At 48.1% G+C, this 15,913-nt stretch overlaps 1 long non-coding RNA gene across 1 annotated transcript; it reads left to right on the top strand.

Annotated features, from left to right (window-relative positions):
• Positions 1-1,183: 1,183 nt before the first annotated feature.
• LOC135969253 (uncharacterized) lies at positions 1,184-14,722 on the top strand. Its single transcript, XR_010584396.2, has 2 exons — positions 1,184-1,321; positions 14,593-14,722. It is a non-coding gene; the product is annotated as an uncharacterized lncRNA (long non-coding RNA).
• Positions 14,723-15,913: the final 1,191 nt, after the last annotated feature.

Below are 15,913 nucleotides of genomic sequence, written 5' to 3'. Positions count from 1 at the left end.
CACAAAATAACCAGAAATGAGTTTCTATTTTGGGGTGGGGGAGCTAGATTTTTCTGAGTGGACATGCCCATGCCCCGCCCCTGCCCCCGCCCCCAAGCTTGACTTCTTCGAAAACCTCTACATGGGTGGGGCAAACATTGCCTACACTGGGGTGCAGAAGACACGGGGAGGCGCAAAAACTTCCTGAGGAGTCAAGGGTTTCCTCTGCACAAACTGTCCCAATGGCGAATGACCTTGAGACATGAAAACCGTCCCTTTCTTGCAAGCCATTACAAGGCAGTGGGAACACCCTTTCTCCCTTACAAAACTGGTCCGTGGGGATGCAAAGAGTCCTCAGCGGTGACAGCTGTAACACCTGTTTGAGCGACTCAGTACCGGGCAGGGCGCAGCCACACAACTGAGGGACCAGGGAGGGCAGCGCGGGGCCCGGGCTTCGGCCTGGAACCCTCATCTCCACAAGCACTGCGGCGGCAGCACCAGGCTTGCATCTTTGAGACCGGAGCGCCAGTCAGACCCAGGGTGTTCCTTGTGTCCCGCCCCTTCTGGATTCTCGGGCCGGCCCTGCCCCCTGCAGGCCTTCACCTGCGTCGATCTAGCGCCGCCCCTGGAGAGTGGCTCCTGGAGGCCCTTCCCTTCCGAGAGTCCTGGGGACTCCACTTTCCCGGGGTTTCCGGCCCTGCCCCTCGGCACCGCCCTGGTCCTATCGCTCAGCACCGTCCCCTGAGGCCGCGGCGGGCCCCACCTCCTTCCTACAACCACCCGGCTCCTCCGAGGCCGCACCCCTCCATGCTCCCCAAGACCCGCAGGCTCCCGTCCTCGGCCGCCTCTGGACCCACCGCCGGGCCCCGCCCCTCTCCCGCGCGCGGCTCCCGCCGCGCAGTCTCCAGGCTGGGGACGGCCGGACCCACCCGCGGGGCCCAGGAGCGGTCCTTCTGCGCGACCTCGGCCCGGGTGGCTTGCCCGCTTACGGCTACGTTCGGGGCCTCCTCTGCCCGGGCTCCTCCGGCCGCTGGCTGGGGCGGGGCTGGGGGGCCGGAGCCACGTTTAGAAGCCAGGGAGCGGGCTGGGAAACCGAGGCTAGGGGCCTCGCGTGAGAGTCGTAGGGCGGCTGGGGACGGTGCCGGGGGAAGGGGGACTCCGTGGAGGCCTGGCGTCAACGGCGTCACCCGGCCTCAGCAGACCTCGAGCTGGGGCTGGGGTGCCCTGGGTCATTCGTGGCTCGCGAGCTGGGGCGCGGCTGGGGCGAGCCCTGAGGCCCCGCCCACTGACCGACCTGGGCCCGGGGCCGGCAGCCTCTGTTCCTAAAAGAAGGGAATGCGAGGTGAGACCCTCGGTTGTTTCGACGAGAAGAGACTACAGAGACAAAAAGGGAGGACAGGGGATGGAGAGACGAGAGAGAGAGAGAAATAGAAACAGACATGCACGTAGGGAGGTAGAAGAGACAGGTGGAAAGAGATGGAGGCAGACACGCAAGAGATCAATGAAAAGAGACAGAGACAAAGAGAAGGGGAGAGACACTAAGAAACAGAAGAAGCTGCGTGAGGGTCAGAAACGCAGGCAGGTAGAGGGGAATACTGCATCAGACGCAGGCAAACACGGGAGACAGTGAGGAGCGGGTGACCTGTGAGCCGGCTTCAGGCCAGGCCTCCTCCGGCTGCCACCCACCTACACCGTAGCTGCGGGGCCTCAGGGGACAGATGCCTCACCTGCATCCTCTTGGTGTCTCTCTGGCACTCTCCCAGTCTCCTCTCTAATTTAATCCCATCTGCTTCCAGCAAGGACTTCAGCGACTCTGCCTCAGGTTCCTCCTCCTGTTTCTTCCTGCTTCCTCCGTGCCTAAGCCCTTAGTCTCTGCCTCTATCTGTCTTGTTCTCTCAGCTTCACATCCTCATTTTTCTGCTTTAGTTTCCCTGGCTGGTGCTTTCACAGTGTGACCCCGGTGGCCCTTGAGTTTGCCACCCACCTGTCTGCATGGGGAGAAGGGAAATAGTCGGTGGGCTAGGGGGTTAAGGAGGTGGGTGGGATCAAAGAAGAGCAAGGGGGTCCAGCCCTGACAGGTGTGGGATCACTTTACTCACTTCCTCAGGGACAGACCCTGACAGATCAGGGAGAAAGAGACAGACATGGGGGAATCAAAGAGACAGAGAAGAATAGGGAGAAAGACATAGAAAGAGAAGCCAGAGTTTACAGAGAGATCAAAGGAGAGACAGAGATGCAGAGAAAGATACCAAGAAGCTGGGCGTGGTGGCTCATGCCTGTAATCCCAGCACTTTGGGAGGCCGAGGTGGGTGGATCACCTGTGGTCAGGAGTTCGAGACCAGCCTGACCAACAAGGTGAAACCCCGTCTCTACTAAAAATACAAAAATTAGCCGGGCGTGGTGGCAGATGCCTGTAGTCCCACATACTCAGGAGGCTGAGACAGAATTGCTTGAACCCAGGAGACGGAGGTTGCAGATCACTGCACTCCAGCCTGGGTGACTAAACAAGACCCTGTCTTAAAAAAAAAAAGAAGAAGAAGAAGGAGGGGCCAGGCGCAGTGGCTTATGCCTGTAATCCCAGAACTTGTGGGGGCCGAAGTGGGCGGGTCACTTGAGGTCAGGAGTTTGAGACCAGCCTGGCCAACATGGTGAAACCCCCTCTCTACTAAAAATACAAAAATTAGCCAAGCACGTTGGTGGGCGCCTGTAGTCCCAGCTATGTACTTCCCTGGCTGAGGCAGGAGAATTGCTTGAACCCAGGAGGTGGAGGTTGTAATGAGCCGAGATGGCGCCACTGCTCTTCAGCCTGGGAGCCGGAGTGAGACTCCATCCGAAAAAAAAAAAAGAAGGGGAAAGACACATTGATAAAGACACAAGACAGGGATAACAGGGACAAAAGAAAAACAGAAGCAGAGAGAAAACGAGATTGAGAAGGTAAGATGGATACAGAGGAGGGAGAGATGGAGTCAACGCAGAGGGAGGAAGAGCAAGAGGGAGATGGAAGAGAGGTGCACTCACTTCACCTTGAGTCTGGGACTGCTGGTCTCAGTGTTCCTATTTCTGCTGTACTCTTAGTGGCAGTTGGAGAACAGGGCCTGACAGGCAGGGCAGCTCTGACATCCCTGACCCCAACCTAGGGGCAGACCTTTAGAGATCGATGCTCTGACTTTAAAAAATGGGAACCATCCCAGTGGGCCCATTTAGGACCACGTCTGAGGTGACACAAAACTGCCTTTCGTTGTCCTCATTTGCATTTGAGGAAACTGAAACAAAAAGGCGAAGCAACTTCCGATGACTACACTGCCTCAGAGGGGCAAAGCTGGGACTGAAATCCACAGCCAGGCGCAGTGGCTCACACCTGTAATCCCAGCACTTTGGTAGGCCAAGATGGGAGGATTGCTTGAGGCCAGGGGTTCAAAATCCTTATTTACAGCACTTAGAGTTTCAGAGATGTCATTTGCAACATAATTTGAGGGACAACATATTCTCAATTATAACTACAGGTGTCATTTGAAGGTTTTATGAGCCTTCTTTGCTAAAGTAATAATTTCAAGGACAAACATTCCTCTTTTTGCTTTTATTATTGTATTGTATTGTATTGTATTGTATTGTATTGTATTGTATTGTATTGTATTGTATTGTATTGTGTTGTATTGTATTTAAGACAGGTTTTCTCTCTGTCACCCAGGCTGGAGTGCAGTGGCACAGTCTCGGCTCACTACAACCTCTGCCTCCTGGGTTCAAGTGATTTCTCATGCCTCAGCCTCACAAGTAGCTGGGATTACAGGCACGTCCCACCATGCCCAGCTCATTTTTGTATTTTTGGTAGAGATGGGGTTTCACCATGTTGGCCAGGCTGGTCTCGAACTCATGACCTCAAGAGATCCTCCCATCTTGGCCTCCCAAAGTGCTGGGATTACAGGTGTGAGCTACTACACCCGGCCTATTATTATTATTATTATTATTATTATTATTATTACTATTGAGACAGAGTCTTGCTCTGTCACCCAGGCTGGAGTGCAGTGGCGCGATCTCAGCTCACTGCAAACTGCACCTCCTGGGTTCAAGCAATTCTCCTGCCTCAGCCTCCCGAGTAGCTGGAATGACAGGTGCACACCACCATGCCCAGCTAATTTTTGTATTTTTTTTTAATAGAAATGGGGTTTCACCATGTTGGCCAGGCTGGTCTCAAACTCCTGACTTCAGGTGATCCACCCGCCTCGGCCACCCAAAGTGATGGGATTACAGGCATGAGCCACTGTGCCCGGCCCCAGCCTATTATTTTTAATAGACACATAATAATTGTAAATATTTATGGGGTACAGTGTGACTTTTTCTTTTTGAGACAGGATCTCACTCTGTCACCTGGGCTGGAGTGCAGTGGCACCATCATAGCTCACTGTACCCTCAACCTCCTGGGTTCAAGTGATCCTCCTGCCTCAGCCTCCTGAGTAGGTGGTACTACAGGCGTGCACCACCATGCCTGGATAATTATTTTATTTTTTATTTTTAAATTTTGTTTTATTTTTTTTGAGACGGAGTCTTGCTCTGTCACCCAGGCTGGAGTGCAGTGGCGCGATCTCGGCTCACTGCAACCTCCGTCTCCCAGGTTCACGCCTTTCTCCTGCCTCAGCCTCCCGAGTAGCTGGGACTACAGGCGCCCGGTACCACGCCCCGCTAATTTTTTTGTAGTTTTATTAGAGACGGGGTTTCACCGTGTTACCCAGGGTGGTCTCGATCTCCTGACCTCGTGATCTGCCCGTTTCGGCCTCCCAAAGTGCTGGGATTACAGGCGTGAGCCACCACGGCTGGCCTTTATTTTTTATTGAAGACAAGATCTCACTATGTTGCACAGGCTGCTCTTGAACTCCTGGGCTCAAGTGATCCTCCCAAAGTGCTGGCATTACAGGCGGGAGCAGCCTCGCCTGGTCTATAGCTGTACTTTTGTATTTATTAACCAACCTTTTGCTCTCCCCACTGTGGACAGACTTGACTTAATGGAGATGGCATTGGCAATGACCCTGGGCATTTCACAGGCTTCTGTAGTTGTACAGGGACTCAAGACAGACATTCTTGTCAAAGTTTCTCAATTCAACACTTCACCAAATCAGATGGTGTAAACTAACTTTATGATGGAGATTGGACTCTCTCCCCCCACAGCCAAAAGGAATCTTAGATTCCTTTAGTTAATTATAAAGACAATCATTATTAAGGCTAGTGTCTGGATCTGGAATTTAATTAGGTGAACATTAAAAAGAAAATGCATTTAGGCCTATGGAGCTAACTTTTTACTGCAAAATACAAAGGATAGCGGCAAAGAGGATTTTCTTTAAATTTCAGTGCAATAATGAGCATGTTATGTTTTCCTTCTATAAAATCGAAGGATTCCTTTAGGATCTGCCCCCCACTTAGCCCCTTTTCTGTTCAAACAGGCTTTCTTTCTTACATTCTTTTTGAGACAAGGTCTCATTCTGTCACCCATGCTGAAGTGTAGTGGTGCCATCTCAGCTTACTGCAGCCTCAACCTCCTGGGCTCAAGTGATTCTCCTGCCTCAGCCTCCCAAGTAACTGGGACCACAGGTGTGCACCACCATATCCAGCTAATTTGTATACTTTTTTGTAGAGATGGGATTTTGCCATGTTGCCCAGGCTGGTCTTGAACTCTGGGGCTCAAATGATCCACCCACCTTGGCCTCCCAAAGTGCTGGGATTACAGGTGTGAGCCACTGTGCCCAGCCAACACAGGTATCTTCTGAGATGTGCCAGATACTATGTGGTCCTTGGATGTTGACTCATGTATGATGCTCCTGCTTTATCCCTCAAACGGACTATGGGGTACTTCCAGGTCTAACTCTTGGTTAAATCTGTATCCCCTGGAGGCATAGGAAATATTTGCTTCCTCTTCCCAGCCATAACAGGAGCGCAGTGGTTTTGTGGGGCCCATCTGCCTAGACCAACATACAGATATGTCTACCCAAAAAGACATAGTCAGCTTCAAACACATATGGTTGACAAAGGATGAATAGCCACAATACAAGGGGACTTCAAAAAGTGTGGAAAAATGAAATGACAATCGCCTTTGTTTGATGAGAGCAGTAGGCAGGGACATTGTTGTGGTGGAGAAAGACTTTCTGGTGAAGCTTTCCCAGGTGTTTTTCTGCTTTAAAGCTTTGGTTTTCTCAAAACACTCAGTGTATATATATATATGTGTGTATATATATGTGTGTGTATATATGTGTGTGTGTGTGTGTGTGTGTGTGTATATATATATATATATATATATATTTTTTAGACGGAGTGTTGCTTTTGTTGCCCAGGCTGTAGTGCAGTGGCACCATCTCAACTCACTGCAACCTCTGCCTGCCTCCTGGGTTCAAGTAATTCTTGTGCCTCAGCCTCCAGAGTAGCTGGGATTAGAGGCACCCACCACCATGCCCAGCTAATTTTTGTATTTTTAGTACAGACGGAGTTTCTCCATGTTGGCCAGGCTGGTGTCTAATGCCTGACCTCAGGTGATCCGCCCACCTTGGCCTCCCAAAGTGCTGAGATTACAGGCGTGAGCCCCCAGGCCCAGCCATAATACATAATTGATTAATCCCCTAGGCCAGGCACGGTGGCTCACGCCTGTAATCCCAACACTTTGGGAGGCCAAGACGGGCGGATCACGAGGTCAAGAGATCGAGACCATCCTGGCCAACATGGCGAAACCCCGTCTCTACTAAAAATACAAAAATTAGATGGACGTGGTGCCGGGCGCCTATAGTCCCAGCTACTCAGGAGGCTGAGGCAGGAGAATCGATTGAACCCGGGAGACGGAGGTTGCAATGAGCCGAGATCATGCCATTGCACTCCAGCCTGGCGACAGAGTGAGACTCCATCTCAAAAAAAAAAATCCTCTACCTGCTCCTTTTCTCTTGCAACCTATGGATGACCACACCCTCCCTCTTTCCCCTCCAGCCCGCTTTTCCCATTTAGATATTGAAGCCCTCAAAATCATCTTTGGAGAAAGGCACAGGCACAGATGTGTGTCCAGGGCATTGTCCTTAACCTTAGTAAAGTAAACTTTTTTTTTTTTTTTTTTGAGATGGAGTCTCGCTCTGTCACCCAGGCTGGAGTGCAGTGGCGAGATCTTGGCTCACTGCAACCTCTGCCTCCTGGGTTCAGGCGATCCTCATGCCTCAGCTTTTCAAGTAGCTGGGATTACAGATATGTGCCACCACACCTGGCTAATTTTTTTGTTGTTGTTAGTAGACATGCAGTTTCACCATATTGGTCAGGCTGGTCTCAGACTCCAGTTTCACCGTATTGGTCAGGCTGGTCTCAGACTCCTGTCCTCAAGTGATCCACCCGGCTCGGCCTCCCAAAGTGCTGGGATTACAGGCGTGAGCCACCTCACCTGGCCAACCTTGGTAAAGTAAACTTCAAAATTGATTGAGACCTGTCTGGGATACTTTTTGGTTCACACCCTCTTACAAGGCTGCCCCTTACCTGGTCCTTTGGCTATGGGGAAGAGGTTTCCCCAAGTCTCTGGGTTTTTTGTTTGTTTGTTTAGAGATGGGATTCTCACTATGTTGCCCAGGTTGGATTTAAACTCCTGGGCTCCAGTGATCCTCCTGCCTCAGTGTCCTGGATAGCTGGGACTACAAGCACGCACCGCTGTGCCCGCCAGGCTTTCCTGAGTCTTTTTTGTCTGCACTACTTGGTGTTCTGGGTTGCTGCTTTCTCCAGCACCTGGTCTTCAATGCATAAGAAAACCCGCGGGGCTCAGCACCATGTCATTTCTTGAGTCCAAATCCCTAGCCATCTGCTGGCTCTTCTGTACCTTGCAGTCTTCTCAGGCTTCTTTTCTATGTAACATCCAGGGGGTTCAGCTGTACTTTGTGGGAGAAACAGGGAGGAGTGTATCCACTCCATCTTTTCCAGGAACTGTGGCAGCCCAGGTCTCCATAAGCCCTTTGTTGTAATGAGGAGTGTATAAGTCAAACATTAAAGCAGGAGTAAAAAATGAATACTGACCTGGGAAAACTGGTGCCTGAGTACCAGAACTGAAATGCAAAAACAAACCACGAAAACCCCTCCTGGATTTCTCAACCTCAAAACCTGATAGCATTCCTACACATGCGACCCCTACCAAAACCCATTTAGGATTAAGATTAAGAAACTTGGCCGGCCACAGTGGCTCACGTCTATAATCCCAGCACTTTGGGAGGCCGAGGCGGGCGGATCATGAGGTCAGGAGTTCAAGACCAGCTTGTCCAATATGGTGAAACACTGTCTCTACTAAAAAATACAAAAATTAGCCAGGCATGGTGGCATGCGCCTATAGTCCCAGCTACTAGGGAGGCTGAGGAGGAGAATCTCTAGAACCCGGGAGGCGGAGGTTGCAGTGAGCTGAGATCAAGCCATTGCACTTCAGCCTGGGCGACAGAGTGAGACTCCGTTTCAAAAAAGAAAAGGAAGAAAGAAATTAAAAAGAAACTTTCCGGCCAGGCACAGTGGTTCATGCCTGTAATCCCAACACTTTGGGTGGCCGAGGCAGGCGGATCACGAGGTCAGGAGTTTGAGACCAGCCTGACCAACATGGTGAAACCCCATCTCTACTAAAAATATAAAAATTAGCCAGGCGTGGTGGTGCCTGCCAGTAATTCCAGCTACTCAGGAGGCTGAGGCAGGAAAATCACTTGAACCTGGGAGGCAGAGGTTGCAGTGAGCCGAGATCGCACCATTGCACTCCAGCCTGGGTGAGAGAGCGAGACTCCATCTCAAAAAAAAAAAAAAAAAAAAAAAAAAGAAATAAACTTTCCTACCTTCAGACCCCTAGTTAAGAGGATTAGATGGCCAGGTGAGGTGGCTCACGCCTGTAATCCCAGCACTAGGTGGATCACTTGAGCCTAGGAGGAGTTTGAGACCACCCTAGGCAACATTGGGAGACTGCATCTCTACAAAAAATTTAAAAATCAGTTGGGTGTGGTGGCGCTCGTGTGTAGTCCCAGCTACTCAGGAGGCTGAGGTGGGAGGAACACTTGAGCCAGGGAGGTCTAGACTGCACTGAGCTAAGATCATACCACTGCAGTCCAGCCTGGGTGGCAGAGCAAGACCCTGTCTCAAAAAAAAAAAAAAAAAAAAAGATTAGATTAATTAAGAAACACTCCTGCACATAGGCATAGAGTTTGAATTGTATACATAAGCTAACAAAACACCTAACTTTGGGTGGGTCTGGTGAATTACTCCTACCTTCTCTCTAGCCAGCTGCAGAAAAAAACTCCCTTCTCTTCTAGTCTGTCTGCATCTTATTATTGGACCACAAGAACCAGCAGGTCCATCTGGGAACAGAACCAGAAGTCCGGGTATTGGTGTTTATCAAATACTGGGGTGGGCCGGGTGCAGTGGCTCACGCCTGTAATCCCACCACTTTGGGAGTCCAAGGCAGGCAGATCACTTCAGGTCAGGAGTTCAAGACCAGGCTGACCAACATGGTGAAACCCAGTCTCTACTAAAAATACAAAAATTAGCTGGGCGTAGTGGTGCATGCCTGTAGTTACGGCTACTTGGGAGGCTGAGGCAGGAGAATTGCTTGAACCCGGGAAGCGGAAGCTGCAGTGAGCCCAGATCGCGCCACTGCACTCCAGCCTGGGCAACAGAGAGAGACTCTGTCTCAAAAAAAAAAAAAAAAAAAAAGAGAAAAACAAAAAGAAAAAAAAAAAACTGGTTTTGTTTGTTTGTTTGTTTTCTAGATGGAGTTTTGCTCTTGTTGCCCAGGCTGGATTGCGATGGAGTGATCTTTGCTCACTGCAACCTCGGCCTCCTGGGTTCAAGCGACTCTCTTGACTCAGCTTCCTGAGTAGCTGGGATTACAGGTGCCTGCCACCACGCCCGGCTAATTTTTTTGTGTTTTTAATAGAGGCGGAATTTCACCATGTTAGCCAGGCTGGTCTCAAACCCCCGTCCTCAAGTGATCCACCTGCCTCGGCCTCCCAAAGTGCTGGGATTACAGGCTTGAGCCACCATGCCTGGCCACTGGGTTGTTTTTGTTTTCTCACCAATTGATATGATCATATGCTTGTTTTTTTTGTTTTTTTGTTTTTTTTTTTTTTTTTTTTTTTTTTTTTTTGAGACGGAGTCTGACTTTGTTGCCCAGACTGGAGAGCAGTGGCACGATCTCGGCTCACTGCAAGCTCCGCCTCCTGGGTTCATGCCATTCTCCTGCCTCAGCCTCCTGAGTAGCTGGGACTACAGGCACCTGCCACCACGCCCAGCTAATTTTTTGTATTTTGGGATTTCACCGTGTTAGCTAGGATGGTCTCGATCTCCTGACCTCGTGATCCTGCCCGCCTCGGCCTCCCAAAGTGCTGGGATTACAGGCGTGAGCCTCCGCTCCCGGCCTTTTTTTTTTTTTTTTTTTTTTGAGACAGAGTCTTACTCTGTTGCCCAGGCTGGAGTGCAGTGGCGCTATCTCCACTCACTGCAAACTCCGCCTCCCGGGTTCACGCCATTCTCCTGCCTCAGCCTCCCGAGTAGCTGGGACTACAGGCGCCCGCCACCGCGCCAGGCTAATTTTTTTTTGCATTTTTAGTAGAGAAGGGGTTTCACCGTGTTAGCCAGGATGGTCTCGATCTCCTGACCTTGTGATCCGCCCGTCTCGGCCTCCCAAAGTGCTGGGATTACAGGCTTGAGCCACTGCGCCCGGCCCATATGCTTTTTTTTCTTTAACCAGTTTTGGTGGATGACATTGATGAGTATCAAAAACTGAACCAGCCTTTCATACCTGGAACAAATCCTACTTGGTCGTGGTGTATAATTCCTTTAAAACATTGCTGGATTTGATTTCCTAATATTTTGGTGAGGATTTTTGTGCCTAAATTCACAAGAGATATCAGTTTGTAGCTTTCCTTTTGTGTGTATGCTTTTTTTCCTGGTTTTGGTAGCAAGGTAACACTGGCCTCATACAATGAGTTGGGAGGTGTTCCCTTTGCTTCTATTATCTGGAAGAGATTCTACAAAATTGATGCTAATTTCTCTTTAAGTGTTAGGAGGAATTCTCCAGTGAAAACATCTGGGCCTCAAGATTTCTTTTTTGAGGGCTAAATAATAAATTTAAATTTTTGATGGTTGTAGAATTATTCAGATCACCTATTTTATATTGCTTGAGTTTGATCGTTTGTGGTTTTGGAGTAATTGGTCCATTTCTTCCAAGTTGTTGAATTTATGAGCATAGAGTTCTTCTTTATGGAACTTGCAGTATCCTTTTAGTGACTGCAAAGTCTGTAGTGACATCCCCTTTTTCATTTCTAATATTGACGATTTGTATCTTCTCTCTTTTTATCTTTGCCAGTCTTGTTACAAGTTTTTCAATTGTATTGATCTTTTCAAAGATCCAAGTTTTTGTTTCATTGATTGTTTTCTTTGCTGTTTTTCTGTTTTCAATTGTATTGATTTCTGTTCTTATCTTTATTATTTCCTGCCTTCTACTTCCTTGAGATTCGTTTGCTCTTCTTTTTCTAGTTTCTTGAAGTGGGAACTTAGATTATTGATTTGAGACCTTTCCTCTTTTCTAATGTAAGTACCTAGTTCTATAAATTTCCTTCTCAACACTATACTCATGCATTGCACACATTTTGACAGGTGTATTTTCATTTTTTCCAGTTCTGTGTATTTATAAAATTTCCTTTTGACTTACTTTGTGACCCATAGGTTATTGAGAAGCATGTTTTAAAATAAGTGTTTAGGGGTTTTCCTGTTGTCTTTCTGTTATGGTTTATAATTTGATTCTGTATAATCAGAGAACATACTCCCTCTTATTACAGTTTTTCTAAATTTGTTGAGGTTTGTTTTATGACCCAGGTAATGTTCTATCTTGGTGAATGTTCCACAGGCACTCAAAAACAACATGTATTCTGTTGTTGGGTCGAATGTTCTATACTGGTTTTTTTTTTTTTTTGAGACGGAGTCTTGCTCTGTCCCCCAGGCTGGAGTGCAGTGATGTGATCTTGGTTCACTGCGACCTCTGCCTCCTGAGTTCAAGGGATTTTCCTGTCTCAGCCTCCCAAGTAGCTGGGACTACAGGCATGTGCCATCACGCCTGGCTAATTTTTGTATTTTTAGTAGAGACAGGGTTTTACCATGTTGGCCAGGCTGGTCTCGAACTCCTAACCTCAGGTGATCCACCCACCTTGGCCTCTCAAAGTGCGGGGATTACAAGCGTGAGCCACCGAGCCTGGCCTTGATACTGTTGATTGATGGCGTTGTTTAGTTCTTCTTTATCATTGCTTGAATTTCTTTCTAGTAATTCCATTTGTTGCAGGGGTGGGTGTTGATATCCTCAATTATAATTGTGGATTTGTCCACTTCTCCTTTCAGCCTAATCATTTTTTCTTTGTGTAATTTGAAATGATCTTGTTTAGTGCATGCACATTTAGGATTGCTATATCTCTTTGGTGGATTTTTTTTTTTTTTTTTTTTTTTTTGAGACGGAGTCTCACACTGTCGCCCAGACTGGAATGCAGTGGCGCAGTCTCTGTTCACTGCAACCTCCACCTCTTGGGTTCAAGTGATTCTCCTGCCTCAGCCTCTTGAGTAGCTGAGACTACAGGCGCATGCCACCATGCCCGGCTAATTTTTTGTATTTTTAGTAGGGAGGGGGCTTCACCATGTTGGCCAGGATGGTCTCAATCTCCTGACCTCGTGATCCACCTGCCTTGGCCTCCCAAAATGCTGGGATTACAGGCGTGAGCCACCACACCCGGCCCACATTTTCTTTATTCACACATTGATGGATAGAGGTTGATTTCCTATCTTGGCTATTGTGAATAATTATATCATGAACATAAGAGTGCAGATATCATTTTAACATATTGATTTCTTTTTTTTGAGACAGAGTTTCCCTCTTGTTGCCCAGGCTTCAGTGCAATGATGCAATTTCAGCCCACTGCACCCTCTGCCTCCCGGGTTCAAGCAATTCTCCTGCCTCAGCCTCCCAAGTAGCTGGGGTTACAGGCATGTGCCACTATGCCTGGCTAATTTTTTTTTTTTGTATTTTTAGTAGAGATGGGGTTTCTCCATGTTGTTCAGGCTGGTCTCTAACTCCTGACCTCAGGTGATCTGCCCGCCTCGGCCTCCCAAAGTGCTGGGATTATCTTTCATCTTTTTTAAAATTATATTTTATTTTTATTTTAGAGACAGGTGTCTCACTATGTTGCCCAGGCTGGCCTAGAACTCTTGGGCTCAAGTGATCCTCCCAACTCAGCCTCCCTAGTGGCTGATACTAAAGGCATCCACTGCTGTGCCCAACTTTGTCTTTTTGTTTTAATTTATTTTTATTTATTTTATTTTTGAGACAGGGTCTTGCTCTGTTGCCCAGGCTGGAGCGTAGTGGCACGATATTGGCTCATTGCAGCCTATGCCTCCTGGGTTCAAGCGATTCTCCTGCCTCAGCCTCCTGAGTAGCTGGGACTACAGGCACACACCACCACACCTGGCTAATTTTTGTATTTTTAGTAGAGACAAGGTTTCACCACGTTGGCCAGGCTGGTCTCGGACTCCTGACCTCAAGTGATCCGCCTGCCTCGGCCTCCCTAAGTGCTGGGATTACAGATGTGAGCCACCATGCCTAGCCTCTTCATCTTTTTATTTGAGACGGAATCTCGCTCTGTCACCCAGGCTGGAGTGCAGTGATGTGATCTTGGCCCACTGTAACCTCTGCCTCCCAGGTTCGAGCAATTCTCCTGCCTCAGCCTCTTGAGTAGCTGGGATTACAGGAGTATGCCACCACGCCTGGCTAATTTTTCTATTTTTGGTAGAGATGGGGTTTCATCATGTTGGCCAGGCTGGTCTCGAACTCCTGACCTCGTGATCTCCCCACCTCGGCCTCCCAAAGTGCTGGGATTACAGGTGTGAGCCACTGTGCCCAGCCCTCATTGTAGTTTAAATTAGTATATTTTATTACTTTTTTCTGTTTGTTCCCTCTGATTCTTTTGTTTTGTTTTTCTTTTGAGACGGAGTCTCGCTCTGTCGCCCAGGCTGGAGTGCAGTGGCCGCATCTCAGCTCACTGCAAGCTCCGCCTCCCGGGTCTACGCCATTCTCCTGCCTCAGCCTCCCGAGTAGCTGGGACTACAGGCGCCCGCCACCTCACCCGGCTAGTTTTTTGTATTTTTTAGTAGAGACGGGGTTTCACCGTGTTAGCCAGGCTGGTCTCGATCTCCTGACCTTGTGATCCGCCCGTCTCGGCCTCCCAAAGTGCTGGGATTACAGGCTTGAGCCACCGCGCCCGGCTGTTCCCTCTGATTCTTATTCCTTTGTTTCTCTCCCTTTGCCTTCCTTGGGGTGGATACGTTACCATTTTTTTAGAATTCCATTTTGACTTATTTATATAATTTTTGAGCATATCACTGTTATGATTTGAATGTTTTTGTCCCTTCCAAAAATTCATGTCTAAACTTGATCCCCAATGCAACAGTGCTGGGAGGTGGAGTCTTTTGGGATGTGTTTAGGTCATGAGGACTCTGCCCTTATGAACAGATTAATGTTGTTAGAATAGGGCTTGATGGAGGGAATGCCTCCCTTTTTGCCCTTTCCCCTTTTTTGCCATATGAGGACACAGTGTTTCCCCTCTCCAGAGGATGCAGCATTCAAGGCACTGTCTCAGAAGCAGAGAGCAGCCCTTCCCAGATGCCAGACCTCTTGGTGACTTGATCTTGGACTTCCCAGCCTCCAGAACTGTGTGAAATAAATGTGTTTTATAAATTTTCCAGTCTCAGGTATTCTGTTACAGCAGCACAGAATGTACTACGACAATCACTTTGTATGGTCTTCTTAGTGATTGCTGTGGGTATTACAACCTGCAACTGTGTAACTTATCACAGTCCACCCATGTCAGTGTTTCACCACTGTAATTGACATGGAGGAATTTACTTCTCCTTAGATCCCTTTACCCATCCTACTTTCAAAATGTAATTGTCCTAAGTATTCCCTCTATATACATTGAAAACCGTATCAAATGTTGTTACAATGTTTTGCTTCAACCATCAAATATGTTTTAAAAACCTCATGAGAAAAAAAAAAGCTCATGAGGAGAAGAATATTTACTCCTATTGTAACCCATTCTGTTGTTCTCTTTTCCTTTCTGAAGTTCCAAGTCTTCGTCTGTTATTTCACTTCTGTTTGAAGAACTTCCTTTCACCTTTCTTTAATAGCAGATGTCCTAGAAACAAATTTGATATGGACTGAATTTGTCTCCCCCAAAATTCATGTGTTGAAGCCTTCACCCCCATATGACAGTATTTGGATGTGGGACTTTGGGGAAGTAATTGGGTTTAGATGAGGTCATCAGAGGCCCTTGTGATGGGATGAGTGCCCTTATAAGCAACACCAGAGAGCTTGCTTCCCCTACCCTTCTCTCTCCTCCCATCATGGAAGGACACAGCCAGGAGGCAGCCCTCTGTAAGCTGCGAAGAGAGCCCTTTCCGGGAACCAGATCAGCCAGCATCTTGACTGAGGACTTCCCAGCCTCCCGAACTGTGAGAAATGAATTCATGTTGTTCAAGCCACCCATTCTATGGTATTTCGTCATGGTAGCCTGAACTGATTAACACAGACTTGTTTTAGTTTTCCTTCGCCTGAGAATGCCTTTATTTCCCTCTCATTCCTGAAAGATACTTTTGCTCAATGTAGTACTCTCAGTTGACAGTTCTTTCAGTACTTGAAGAATATCATGCCACTTCCTTTTAGTTTCCCTAGTTTCAGATGAGAACGCCACTGTCATTCTAATCAGTATCCCCTATGCCTCGTGTGTGCGTCGTTTCTCTCTAGCTGCTTTCAAGGGTTTTCCTTTGTTTTTAGTGTTTAGACTTTAAATGATGACGTATGGGCCTGGGTTTTGTTTGGTTTATCCTACTGGGGTTTGCTCAGCTTCTTCAATCCATAGGTTTATGTCCTTTG

This window comes from Macaca fascicularis, chromosome X (assembly GCF_037993035.2).
Source record: "Macaca fascicularis isolate 582-1 chromosome X, T2T-MFA8v1.1".
Taxonomy (NCBI): domain Eukaryota; kingdom Metazoa; phylum Chordata; class Mammalia; order Primates; family Cercopithecidae; genus Macaca; species Macaca fascicularis.
The sequence above is the reverse complement of the archived record's forward strand: the minus strand, read 5'-3'. Positions and strand labels throughout refer to the sequence as shown.